This window comes from Cryptotermes secundus, unplaced genomic scaffold (assembly GCF_002891405.2).
Source record: "Cryptotermes secundus unplaced genomic scaffold, Csec_1.0 scaffold688, whole genome shotgun sequence".
Lineage (NCBI taxonomy): Eukaryota > Metazoa > Arthropoda > Insecta > Blattodea > Kalotermitidae > Cryptotermes > Cryptotermes secundus.
In genome coordinates this window covers 1,082,819-1,098,096 of record NW_019725012.1, presented here as the reverse complement: position 1 = coordinate 1,098,096, position 15,278 = coordinate 1,082,819, and positions in this window count along the sequence as shown.

Here is a 15,278-nt window from a genome sequence, read left to right as displayed (position 1 = left end):
GCCGCTTGTCGGCGAAGTTAGTTCTAACTTTAGCGGATAGAGCGTACTGCGTGGTCAGTGCAACGGATCCCCACGGCCGTTAATTAAGAAATATTATCAGGTGTTAAAACTAAATATGATGATAATGTGATACAGAGATTATGGGTTTACAGTTTTTGCTACTGAAGTCTACGGTAACAGTCTACAAAATATTATTACAATTGTTACAGTTATCCTTCTTAAATCTTGTTGGCCATTGTAATTAGATATATTGTTATCTAAAATTTATCTTAAAATTCTTTCTTCTTTTATGCATTTCGCTGACAAAATATCTGATTTCACAGTCAGAAATCCATCAATCTAACATATAGTAGATTTATGACTCCCATTAAAGATACATACTACATATACGTCAATACAAAAGCATGAAATATCCATCGAAGGCAGGCGACGACATTTGTTTGACGCAGAAATGGCTGAGTGCGCGCAGCTGTCTGACAGGTGACAAGTTATTAATCTGTTACGTAAGCAGTTGCTGATACCTGTGAATATTAAACTGTGATCCACGGAAGCATGGTTACTATGAAATTAAATTTCATTACTAAGATGCAAATTAATATACGCCTAAGAGATAACAAATATATCTAGCCATTCGCCGCTCAAACACTCTAAATTTTAATCTGTGAGCAGTAATATATGAATAAGATTTCATAACGGAAGTAATTAAGCATAAAGTTTTTCAATTCCACAGTTTGTATATTCTAATATCGATTATCGTGGCATATATGTATTTTGTATGCTTTTCCTCAGGATCTCCAGGAAAGTATTTATATATAAAGAGGTCACGAGTGCTTTCGTCAACAACCTTATCAATATACTGTTCGGAATCCTAAATAATTATACACATAATAAAAATTAACAGAAAAGATCTCAAAATTCCAAAGTCTCCAAATTCCTAAGCAATAACCAGATCATTATGTGAGCAGGAATATTGTATTTAGAACTCAGTGATAAACTTTGATATACCTTCATCCTGTATCATTCAATATTAATACCTTATTAGAATTCTATATTGCCTTTCGAAAGACAAAATTTTCTTTCAGTGGCTCTTCCGGACCATTCAAGGTCCTGGCTTCATATTCAGTTCCGTACTCATTTTTCACAAACGATAGGACCCCTTAACTCATACACACACACACCAAATATCAATGCTTTAAGTGAGATTCGAAACCACGAAAGACCGCGCTGGCAAGGGCCAGCAGCATATACAAAAGACAGACCCGTCCTCTCGTCAGAGAGGGCGCCCCACAGAAACAAGACCGTAACTGTCAAACGGTAATAGATGAGGCTCGACACAAAGACTTACTGATTGAGTGACCGTCAATCGCAATGTGACTTTGACTTTGACTTGATTCTAGCGTCCGAGCGAGCGAAGATAATTCATGACTTACGAGTAGACCGTGCGGCTACTGTGACAGGCCAAAATAATTTTATGTGGGACTAATCATGAGTATTTTGTTCAGAACAAAACTGACAGCTTTTCAGAAAGTAATTCGCTTAAGTTGTTAAGGAAATTTGATTGCGAAGGGTGGGACAAATAGGCTGTAGCATGCATGGGAAGTGGTATATAAGCTTAAGATCTTGTTATTTGAAAACGAGTGGGAACGAGGGATACTCTCTCTCTCTCTTTCTCTCGTTCCTGTTGCTCCCACTTTGGAGTATTGGGCATCTATGAAACGCTTTGTTCCTCTTCAGTTTCTTAATCATCGAAAGACCGTTCACTACAAAAGACGACACAAGCACAGAACAAACGCAGACAGATATCCATGACCTGAGAGGGATTCGAACCCACGATCCCGGCTTCAGAGCGAGTGAAGACAGTACATGCCATAGAACTGGAGGCCACTGTGACCACCGCTTGGGAGGCATGAAAGTTTAATATTATGCCTAGACGTTAAACGAAATATGTCTGATGGTGCGGACTCGAAGAAATTTGCTGAAGAAAAAGTGTAACGCCCAGCTGCTGTGATTAATGATCCACAAAGCTGATAATTTACTGACTATGTGAGTAATTGCTGATCACAGTGTGTATACTTAAATACCATTCCTTCAGTATAAATTATGTTAGTTAGTTATTTAGAGAGGGTGGGTTTCCCCATGCACCGCGACCAGTATTGGTCTATTGTGCTTCCCTCTATGATATTCTACCAGTCCCTTTACCCTACCGATAAATGGTGCTTACCATCAGTCCCGCCGAGCAAGCGAGTTCGGCCACTTGCTTAGCGGTGTCTATAATGCTTCCCCATCTGTCGGAGGCCTTTGAGACTATTGTTGGACGGGGAAACGTCCTGGAATTTCGCTCAGTGATCCCCTTTGGGGATATGAGGTTCTTTTACGTGCCGTAAAGCTACGACACGGGACACACAGCTTAAAGTCCCTCCCGGAGGACTTGTTCCCTGAATTTTTCCGCCCTTAAAAATTCGACGACCTCCGCCGGGTGTTTGAACCCGCGTACCACGAGTCATGAGGTGGGAACGTTACCTCTAGACTACGGAGGCCGCTCTCAGTATAAATTAAGTTCCAGATAAACTAATTGTGAGAATGAATTTAACACTTCATTCTAGTAAGAACTGCGTTGGATAGTATCAACAATTTATTTACAGATGAGGTTAGGATAAACAGAGTTGAAATAAAATAATATAAATAAATTCAGTTATCAGAGTGAATTTGACAGACACTCCCTCGCATCCACTACCAGAAGAAAACACAGGACTTACAATCCCCTCACATATATATCTTTTTCAAGACGATTTCTACAGGCCGGTAAAGTGGAACACAGTGATTATTTACTAAAAAAATAAAGCTATCCCTATAACAGGCCGTGAAGGCCCATAGGGTTGTGAGACGTTGAGGGTCCCACATTTCCTACAGCCTTACTCGCCGGCCACCTTTTACCCCATCAGGAAGTTTCCTGGTACTCATTTCTGTTATAGTCTGAGTCTAACCCAGGGCCATAGTGCTGCTGGAAGGATTAGGAAAACAAAAAATCCAGTGACCTCATCGGGACTCGAAGCCGCGACCTTACGGCTTGTATCATAGTGCCTCAACCAACTACGCTACCGCGTGCCTCACACATCAGTCGAAATATAAACTTATAAATTTCAAGGACTTAAACCTATTATCTTCATGTAGTTCGATGCAATACTGGCATATAGTTTATAAATACGTATGTTTGCAGTTGAAATATAGCCTTGTGTAGTATTACTCACCTCTGTTCATCGTAAGGAGACATTTCTCCTGTCCCTCCTGTAGAAAGAGCTTATTACAGAATCAGAAATTTAAAGAGGAAAACATTCTGAATGCATTCTTATCGCCAGAAGCCCCGCTACAAAGACATTGCAAATACTTTCTCATATGCGATTGAACTTGGCTACATTACCATGGAAACAAAATTGGTTCGCGTTTGGTAAAACTTTGTTCTTCACTGTATATAGAAGTTAGGACATCCAATTTTGGAGAAAATTGAGATTTTGCCTTTAGACAGCTAGTTCATATACCGTTATTCTTCTGAGTATACCACATATGCATGTGATCCAGGAGATGGTTTTGGTAAATTAGCCGAATTTAATCAAAATCTTTAGAAATATTTTAGATAAAAAAGTATTTTTATGTTTCAGAGTTTGTGTGAAGGGCTCCGATTTTGAGGGCTGTGTTTCTCGTATTCGTCGGACATGCACCTGTAATGGAGAAACTCCTTAGTACCTAATCAGAATGAAATCCGTACAATCGTTCGTGTTCCTGTGACGAACGCATCAATGCATACATACGGACATATATATATATATATATATATATATATATACGTATAAGTACAGATAGATCACTCACTCACTCACTCACTCATGGAGCCGAGCCCTTCTTGAGAAGCCGACAATTCTGTAGCTATTCAAGAATTTCCCAGTATTTTATGGGACCCAAAGGTTCATTGCCATGTTCACAAGAGCCCTCCACTGCTCCCTATCCTGAGCCAGACCAATCCACTCCATACCATCCCATTCTATTGCTCTAAGATCCATTTTTATTGTTCACCCACCTACGCCTTGGTCTTCCCAGTGGTCTCTCTCTTTCTGACTTTCCCACCAATATCCTATATGCATTCCTGTTCACCCATTTCGTGCTACATGCCCTGTCCATGTCATCCTCCTAGACTTGATCATTCTAATTATACTTGGAGAAGAGTACAAGTTATGAAGCTCCTCATTATGTAGTTTTCTCTAACTTCCTATCACTTCATTTCTCTTCTGCCCAAATATTCAATATGCCCAACAATTCATTTAGTATTGCATGTGCAATTGATGTTAATCTTATTAGTTTGCATACTGTACCGTAACCTAGTAAAGCCTCTCTCTTCAGTAATAATGTCATAATATTTTTAATATTACACTTGTAGAAAGCAGATATAACGCACTGCATGCTAGACATTTATCTAACTATTACGTTACCGAGCAACTGATGAACCTCATTTGTTTTTAATCCGTTAAAACTTGCAGTTTCTTTCAGTTCAGACTCAGCTTATGCAGAGGAAATGTCTAGATAATTGGGAAACTGTTTTTTATTTCTTTTTCGAAGAGCAGAGAATTATTGAGCGCGCCTAGACGCTCATTATCAGCTTTATATCAGAACCTGAGACGCCATCTCAGATCTCTTGCCAGTCCCGTTGGCAACCGAATGAAAATTAAAGGAAAGCTTCCGATACGTTGCTAATGAATCTGATGTGCTCTCTGTGACGTCCTCTCTTCACCCAAAATAGTAAAAAGAAACTGGACTGATTTGGCCAAAGACTACTACCTTGATCAGAGCCATTGAAACAACATCCACCTGACTCACTGGGTAAAGAATACAGTTTATTATTTATAGAGTAGATTTTATGTGAACCGACGTTTCGGATAAACATATCGCTATCAACTTCAGGATGCAAAAATCTGCGAGCGAGGAACTAGCTTGAGTAGGTAGTTAACAGTAAAACTTCTTATATATCTGGGTGTTTTCGACTGGTGGCTCAGACTGCAGCCTCCTGCTTATGCTGGTTCTTCGTTCGCGGATTTTCCTACCATGAAGATGGAGGCGATAAGTTAATCCGCAAGCGAACTCTGCAGACCGAGCGACCGCCGCTTGTCGGCGAAATTAGTACAAACTTTAGCGGATAGAGGGTGTCGCGTGGTCAGCGCAACGTATCCCCACGGCCGTTAATCTCGGTTTCTAGACCGAAGCTGCTATATCCTTGAAATAGCTCCTCAATTATCCTCACGAGGCTGAGTGGACCCCGTTCCAGGCCCACTCCTTGTCAGAAAAATCTGGCAGCGTTGGGAATCGAACCCGGGACCTCTGGGTCTGTAGCCAGGAACTCTAATCACTGTACCAGAAAGGCAGTCTTACATTTAAAAAGATGTTAAAAAAAGAAAGGCTGAGTTGAAGTCATTTTCGCGGGCGTTGTATTATGTAAATTCATAAGCTACTCTGAGGAAGTTCTGATGAATATGATATTTAAGAGTAATTCGTTTAAGTTGAGCACACCCATATCAGATATTACTACAGCGTTCCTTTGTACTCTCCTTGAGAATTAGAGTACCTATGATGTATAATTATTCTCTTTTGAGAACATTTTGGAACCCTCGCTCCATTTTCCTCTTAGCTCGCATTGAAGGTGCCTTTGGAGTTTTCTGAACTTAGGACCGGGAGTGAAATAATCATTTACGGTCCCTTGAAGCATTTAAGTCACATGAATTGTAGCTTACGGCCCACACGGATATCACTGCTGTAATAACCCCGTTAGCAGCGTTTTTCTAACATTCACTTTGAGAAGGGACTTTGACTGTCACTGTGCTTTGCTTGCCAATTACTTCTGCTCTTCAAACTTTTGTGTACTTACTGATCAAAAGAGCAGGTTTAGTGAAATATACTCAACATTTTGACACTTGATCCATGAAAACGACGGCACATTTGTTCACCAAAAGTCGACATGGATTAGTAGGAAGCCTGCAAAACCTTTTCTACTCAGAATAAAAATGAGTCTTCTACGTGAAGTGTCTACACAATGCAGCATACGACATAACTGTCAAGTCCAGTGCAGCTCCCCCCTACTATGAAAGAAAAATTAAAATTCTGTCAAGGAATATAACAGCAATGTTACAGAACACTTGGTAATGCTGCAACATTTCCAAAGGATATTCAATCCACAGTTTTGGAACCATTCGAAACAGCGATTTCTCAGCAAATATAAAACAATGCAACCAGAAAGGCCGCTCCATAGCTCAAGCTGTTAGTCGCTGGCTTCCCACCGCGGCGGCCCGGGTCTCGTCAAGTGGGATTTGTGGTGGACAAAGTGGCGCTGGGGCAGGTTTTCTACGAGTACTTCTGTTTCCCCCACCAATCTTCATTCCACCAGTTGCTCCACAATCACCCTCACCTATCATCTGGGGCTGGTACAATAGGCCAGAAGTGGCTGCAGTACAAGAGACTTAGTTCCACCCCACTAGCAATAAAAAAAAATTATACCCAGAAATAAATCTTCGCATGATCGTTCTTTCAACACATAACAGTTCTTCACAAACACAAAAAGTTTGAGCATGAATGTAAACCGCAGTTAATAAATTCCTTGTGTCCCACAAGGCAGCTTGCTTTCATTTACAATTTACAGAACTGTATAACATGTCAACCTGCGATAACAGAAGGGACAAAGTATCGATAATCGATCAACCAATGTATCGAGTTCTACGAGAGCTGCAGGAACACTCTAGCTTATCACGAAGGAATTCCTAGAATGTACGTTATATATCCCTCCTAATAACTATCGAACCAACTTGTCGGTATTCATTATGCTCGGTACAAACTTCACCCCGAAGCCATTCCTCATAAGTCTGAAGATCCGATGGTTAGGCGTACTAGGAGTTTTACAACAACACTGCTTTATAGCAGTATCACGAAAAGTACACTGAATCCCTTGAAAATAGTTATGGCCTAAATAATGAAATAAATTCTTGGCTGTGCCAAATATTTTAGATTTTCTAACAATAACTGAAGAACTAATATCAAGCTGATATGTTGGGTTTTTGGACTTTATCCATTGTCCTGGTTTTTAAGATAACAAACCAGGACGATGGATAAAGTCCAAAAACCCAACATATCAGTGTGTTATACACCATCGTCAGAATCCTATAGTAACTACAACTAATATCAAGGCACAATAAATTTCTTGCTTAGTTTTATTATACGTGGCGTCGGACCCATTATCTGGATAAACTTGGAACCAAAATTTTTCCAGATTTTGTGACATTCTGTATTTTGGGTCCCTTAGCCACAAATACATAACAAATGTAAATTGGAGAATTAAAAAATTTATTAAAATTCGCTTTACCTGAAAAGTGCAGGAAGTTGAACAATGAGAGGTAGAATCATCACTTCTATCAACAGACTAGTTTTATCTTTTTGGACATGTCTTGCGAAGTTAATTGTTTCACGCATTTGGGCAAGAAAAGAAAAATCCTTCAGGTTCTTTCGTAATTTCGGATTCAGAATACGGGGTCTAATCCTTACCTTACAATCGGCCTTTGGGCTGCATAATAAGCCCGTAAATAAATAAATAAATAAATAAATCACTTTAATTTCATTTTATTTTCAGGGCATATTACACGGTACCTTGTACATGGACCGGGAACAGTATTTGTCCCTGAGGCTTATCGCCTAGTAATTAATAGAAAAATAAATCAATTCGAGCAAAGTTTGTATCTCCTTCAAGATTTATTATTGAGAGTAGTTAATTAATTAATTACTATGCACCTATTGTAGAATACGGCTCCACAAGAACGCAGTAGCTCATAGAGACATGTTTCATAATCTACTAATAAACCATGAATTGAGTGGCCAGTTAGAGTTCATTCCTCTTACGTGGTAGCGTAGCTGGTTGAGGCACTATGCTACAAGCCGGAATGTCGCGTGTTCGAATCCAGATGAGGTCACTATATTTTTCAATTGAAGTAATCCTTCCAGCCGGACTATGACCCTGGGGTCGACTCAGCCTCTAACATAAATCAGTACCAGGAGTTTTCCTGGTTGTAAAAGGTGGCAGGCGCGTAAGGCTGACAACTTCACTGCCATCTGTGAGCCGATTGGGTGTAAAATGTGGAAGTCTCGACGTACCCACAACTCTATGGGCCTTCACAGCCTGTTACAGGGATAGCTTTACTTTTATTGCCTCATACTCAAGACCCATTTATTTATACGTAGATTATACGTCATCTAGCGGAGAATGAAATAAAAGCAGGGTTAAATAAAGCAGAAATGAACGTGGAAGGAATATGTCTGGCTCAAAGTAGTACTCAAACATTCATTTGCAAGCAGCAAAAACAGACTGCGAAACACTTCACTGCGACTGGTACTAAGACTGACATCCGAATGTATGTTTCTAGAATACAGGCTAGAGAGGTTATTGCAGAGACACATAATTCGCTCGATGTTGTCTGGTGGAGACCATTGTGTTTAGTCGCAACATTTTGAATAATATACCAGCTAACGAATTAATGGCTCGCTTGTTACCACAGTCATTTTATTTTCTGTCATAAAATAGGATAAAATAGGACACTGTATTACGTTTACATTCTGGAAAATTGTTTCCTTTCTTTTCACTTTGACTCTGTTGTATTTGTAAGGTGTGATATGTGGTTAAATTAGAACAGGCGTGTCATTTTATGTTCTAGTTTCGATGACGTACAGTTTATAAATGCGTCTTGTCCGGTTTTGTATTTTTTGTTCTTCTTTTAGCATTCTGCAGTAATAGATATACAGAAGAATGCAGTCTTCTGGGATTTGGCACCGTGTATATGTGGTGTTAACCGACGTTTCGGAGGAACGTATCGCCTCCATCTTCAGGGTAGAAGAAAAATTATAAGAANCTAGTTCTTTATAGTAAGCGTTCATTCACGTACAGTATATGATGAGGTTCTTCTCCTGCAAATATAGTCCATCTATCTATTTATATCATCTTATACATCCCTTTGTTGGGCCTTGGCCGCATTTTCATTTTCTTAATCCTACATACAGTCGCTAGTACTCCTTGGGTGGGGGATCAGCCAGTCGCAAGGCCGCTACCTACACACAGAATAACACAAACAGGATAAACGCACACAGCCATCCATGCCTTTAGTTTGATGCGAACCCACGATCTCAGCGTTAGAGAGAGGGAAGACAGTTTATGACTTAGACGACTCAGCCACTGTGATCGACCCTGCAAATGCAAATCTAGTTCTAATGAAAGTACTGCATATTTTCAGTACATCTAGACCTTGGCTTTCGTCATACTTCATCAATAATACAACATGCCAATAAATTTTAATATAAACCGTTAAAGGTAAAAAAGTTGTTCCTGTGCTTAACTAATTAAGCACTACGCTATGAAGGTGTATGGGGGAATGGATGTATAAATCCATATTTTCTTGACCTCGGCACTAGATGGAGGTGAGTGGCCAGTTTCACGCCACTATCGCTTTACCCCCGACGAAAGAGCCACCGGTACCCATTGTATAGGAGGCTGTGTGGACCCCAGAGCCGGTCTGGACGACATGAAGAAGTGAAAATTCTTGCCCCCACCGAGACTCAAACTCCGACCCATTGGTCGTCCAGCCTGTATCCAGTCAATAAAAATTATTACGAATATTAATTATGTGTATAAGTAATTTAGGTTAAACGCCCATCTTTTTAGAAAGAGCAGTCCTCATTTTTTTAATTTCTACCATAGCGTTGCCACATCTCGTGTGCAGTTTGCTCACTGCAGTACAAGAACACAAACACATGTGGATAAGTTGCAGCAGGCGTAACTTGACCCTACTAAACCGGTGACGCTTGGGTTGTCTGTGGTGGAGGAAGAAAAGAAGCAGCCTCAACAAAACACATCGGAAAGAAGCAAAGACTCTTTGAGTACAGATTTGCCTCACGTTAATTTGCTGATCCGATCACAGTGACCGCGCGGTCTAAACTATAAAACATGAACTGTCTTGGCTCGATCGAACGCCTGGGGTCGTGGGTTCGAATCCCACTAGAGGCATGGATGTCTGTGTGTGCGTTTATTCTGTGTGTAGGTAGAGGCCTTGCAACGGGCTGATCCCCCGTCCAAGGAGTCCTACCGACTACATATAGGATCAAGAAACTAAAAAAGTGGGCAAGGCCCAAGAAAGTGTTGTAGAGCAATAATAATAATAATTAATTTACTAACCTGAGCATTCTTTAGAAGTAACAAGTAAGTACTTGTTGCTGTTATAAGCAGTCGAGGCACGTTTTATATGACATTTCGAAAAGTTGTCCCTGTGCTTAATTAGTTAAGCACTATGCAGTGAAGACATGTGGGGAAGTGGAGGTATACCTCCACTATTCTTGATATCGGCACTAGTTGTAGGTGAGTGGTCAGCTTCACGTCTCTGTCGCTTTACCACAGGGGAAGGAACCCCGGATATTCATTGTATAGAACACAGAGTGGGCCCCAAAGCCAGTCTGGACGACATGGAGAAGAGAAAAATTTTGAATTACCGAGAATCAAACCCGGGCCGTCCAGCCAGTAACTCATCGCTGTACTGACTGAGCTATACAGGCTCCGTCGGTATAGCGACGTGCCACGGACTGGATGGTCAGGGTTCGATTCCCGACAGTGCTAGATATTTCTTTTCTCCACAGCCTCCAGACTGAGCCTCGGGCCCACCCAACTTCCTATCTAATGGGTACTGATGAGCCTTTCACCAAGAACAGTCGGTGCGTCGGCAGAAATTTGAACCGAACACAATTCAGAAGCAAGGCTCGAGCAATCTCGGTCGATGAGAACCTTACACGTTTTCCTACAGCCAGAATGGCAATGCTAGTTTAAAATGGCTGCAAGGAGATCGGTTGAGGGATTAATTTAAGAGACTGTGAGTAGAGTTTCTAAATATTTCCATTGTAGAAATATTAATTACAAATCAGTTTCATTCAAAACGGCCTTGAACCAAAATAAAAAATGTTCCATATAAATTAAAAGCTCTCCAATAACCTTGTGTTATGCCAAACGTTACATTAACCTGTTTCAACTTGTTCGCTACTGCAATGTTACCAAGATGATCCGTTTTTTTTTTAAGTTTATTCGGCGAATCCTACCTTGTGAACAGCTGTTGTAATAATGTTGCTGATTCTTCTTTATCGTTGTTTTTCACTCAAACTAACTTAATCCACTCACCAAGAAACACAGAAATTATAACCACTCTTTTTGCTACTGAACCACTCACGCGCGCGAAATAACTCCAACGACAGTCTCCCGCGTGGCGGGCTCTCGTGACTGACGAGAGTACCATCTGCCCGCCGTCTTCAAGAAATGAAACAAGCGAATCACGTTTCAGCGCAATAGAGTCGATACACACTTATTGCAGCCCATAGCAAGGCGAGGCATGTGTTCTCTCACACGTCGAAATGCAATGACAAGATTGGAAAAGTGATTTAACGTAACAGGAGTTGATTTTAATTTATTAATTGTGTTTTTATTGCTAGTGGGGTGGGACTAAGTCCTTTGTACTGCTGCCACTTCTGGCCTATTGTACCAGCACCAGATGATAGGTGAGGGTGATTGTGGAACAATTGGTGGAATGAAGATTGGCAGGGGAAACCGAGGTACTCGGAGAAAACCTGCCCCAAGCTACTTTGTCCACCATAAACCCCACTTGACCTGACCCGGGATCGAACCCGGGCCGCCTCGGTGGGAAGCCAGCGACTAACCGCTTGAGCTATGGCGCGGCCTTATTAATTGTGTTAGGTGTTATCTAATGCCATCATCGTGAAACTCTGTGTAATTTTCGTCATCCCTCTTTCAATCCAATTAAGAAAATATTTAATATGGTACTGTTGAAGTTTTTTTATTCGCATAGTGGGGGGTGGAGTCCAGCTGGGTCCACTCGGCACGTCGGCCACTGATTGGTCTAATGTACTTGCCCAGGGTGATTATGATGATAGAGACCAGGACTTCTGTATATATACACGTATGTACTAGTGCACAACACAAAGTGGTATATAATTAGCTTTGCTTCATTATAATAATAAAAATACATCAAATAGCCCCATGTATTTATCTGAATAATTTTAATGCTTGTAAGTTAATTTCCCATCTCGTATCAAAGCGAAATATTCATTGACTGAAGAGAGAGGTGGAATCAAACTAGTTCATTGTTTGATTGATTCCTGTCTTATTTATGTCAAGGGCTTTGCCACCAATGTCCTATATGCATTCCTCTTCGCCCCATTCGTGCTATGCCCTGTCCATCTTATCCTCCTTGACTTGATCATTCTAATTATACTTGGCAAAGAGTACAAGTTATGAAGCTCCTCATTATGCAGTTTTGGAGTCATAATATTCTAAAACGTCCGGTCTAGAAAACCGAGATTAACGTGTGGTTCCTTTGCGCTAACCACGCGACACCATCTATCCGCTAAATTTGACATTAACTTCGCCGACAAGCGGTATAGTACGCTTGCGGACTACAGGCCACGGAGTATGTTTTGTGTTTTTAATATTCTAAAATGACGATCACGGTAGCTGAGCGGTCTAAGGCATGTATTGTCTTTGCTCGCTCGGAAGCCGGGATCGTGGGTTCGAATCCCACTCAAAGCATAGATGTTTGGCATGTGTATGTGTTTATTCTGTATTTATGTTGTCCTGTGTTTAGGTAAATACCTTGCGACGAGTTGATCATCTGTCCACTTAGTCCTACCATCTGTAAAATGACCATGAAACTGAAAAAAGAAACAACCTCGACACCGTAAATTTATAAGAGGAACGGATTAGGTAAGTAAGTAAGTATTACTCTAAAATGCAGAATAGCCGTAAGTTTACACACAACAGTGTAATGAGAGGCGGACGCCAAGATGTATGCAGTCCGCAAGACGCTACTGCATAAAAGCTGATTGATTGTCTCTGCATAACATTTTTCTTTCATGTCCATATACTCCATTGTGTACAAATGCTGTCTTTTCCGTCGGGCGCTCTGCCAGATTTGCTAACCCCATTTCACGGTGCACAGCGTGCATGCAGCGCACTGCAGAGCCCTGTCGTGTCAATCAGCATACCGCCTCTGAAATCTTATATACACCCAGCGTCTAAATGTACTTCATATTGCGCGCTATTAAGTAACTCCACAGTACGGGGCAGATAGATGTGACCTGGTAAAGAAGATACCTACTTGAGATTAAAAAACTCCCGTGGGCTATAGTCCGCAAGCGAACTATACCGACCGAGCTAGCGCCGCTTGCCGGCGAAATTAGTGCCAACTTCAGCAGACAGAGGGTGTGACGTGGTCAGCGCAACGGATCCCCACGGCCGTTAATCTCGGTTTTCTAGACCGGAACCTAATCAATATATCGCTCTGAACTTGCTTGCATTCCTGCTATATGTACAGCCAGTCACGTGTTTAAATATCGGCCCGGAGATCGGATATCCAAAATATTTGGATATATTCCAAAGTGGATCGTGATTGGTTGCTTCCACATAATTCCAAATTCATCATTCTAGCATCTGATGCTATGTATTCTGAACCATCGATAGCATTGTTAACTATACCACGAATAAATTAATAGATTCCTTATTATGGAAAGCGAATATTCATTCCCGTCGTCACAAAACCCGTCTTATATGGCCTAGCATATCCGGGATCAGTTTGCCTCCTTACCGTACAACAAATAAACAAACTCCGTGGCTTTATTCCGCAAGCGAACTATACCGACCAAGCGACCTCCGCTTGTCGGCGAAGTTAGTGCCAGCTTTAGCGGATAGAGGGTGTCACGTGGTCAGCGCAACGGATCCCCACGGCCGTTAATTTGGTTTTCTAGACCTGAGCTGCTATTTCCTTGAAATCGCTCCTCAAATATCCTCACGAGGCTAAGAGGAACCCGTTCCAGACCCACTACTTCTCATAAAATGTGGTATCCCCGGGAATCGAACCTGGGACCTCTAGGTCTGTAGCTAAGAACTCTGCTCACTAGACTACAGAGGCGGTCCGTTACAGTCCATACAAAAATAAATAAGAAGGAAGATTTGGTAGTAGCCGTGCCATAGCTCAGGCGGTTAGTCAATGGCTTCCCACTGCGACGGCCCGGGTTCGAAGCCGGGTCAGTATACATGGGATTTATGGCTGACACAGTGGCACTGGCTCAGGTTTTCTCCGAGTACTTCTGTTTCCCCTGCCAGCAATTGCTCCACACTCATCATCATCTATCATCTGGGGCTGGTACAATAGGCCAGTAATGTCCACAGTACCAAGAGGGCTCAGTCTCACCCTGCTAAGAATAATAATAAAAATAATATTCGAAATGTCTCAACCTGGACAATTTAATATTTATCTAATTTCCGTTACACAGTTAGTGACCCTAAACCATGAAGCCGATGAGTAATTAGAACGCAATTTCTAATTTAAATACTGCAATATTTAGGGTGCCATTAAACAGCATGTTCGTATCACCACAACTTAATATTTTGCACTAATGTGAGAAAGCTAGCACAATGAGGACATCGGCTGCGACACTAAGTCAGATTATTTACAAGATCGATAAAATTTCATTAGTCCGCCATTTGTAATGAATGCAGACACTGCCCGAATGCCACAAAATGTTTGACACTTCTACATTTATAGCATAATTTTTTGTATAATTTGCACAGAATTTGTGATGTTACGAATTGAAATGAAGATCCGTTGTTCTGTGTATCTCCCTCCTCGCGATACAGCGCACTTAAATTTACCTTTTTTTATTCCTGCACAGATATTTGCATCTATTTGGCACATTTTCGTGCCAAAAATTATTTCAATTATACCTTTTATTCTAGTTACCTTGTAATTTTGTGTCATTATCCTTCTCCGATTATGAAATCATCTTTCATAAGTAAGCAAATTCGGGTACTCGTTCTATTACGTTTCCATCTGCTTCTACTTCTACTCTTTCAATATTTCTTCCACATATTCCAATTCCTTTAGTTTCGAATATGGAATTTTTCATACCATATTTACTTGCAGTTTTGTAACTCAAATGTCGTTATTACTGTTAAATTGTCTGAATATAGTATTGTTTATATAGCCTTGTTACGCTCCAGTTGTTCAATTTGAAGATGATCATAAGCCCCAGTTCAGATGGAACATTACAGGGCTGGGTAGCCTTGGTAGGCTGCAGGCGTGATGTGGGCTACGTGGAGGCTAGCCTCTTTCGCTTTTTAATAATCAAACAACTGCTGAGCCGTCCAGCCTGTAGCT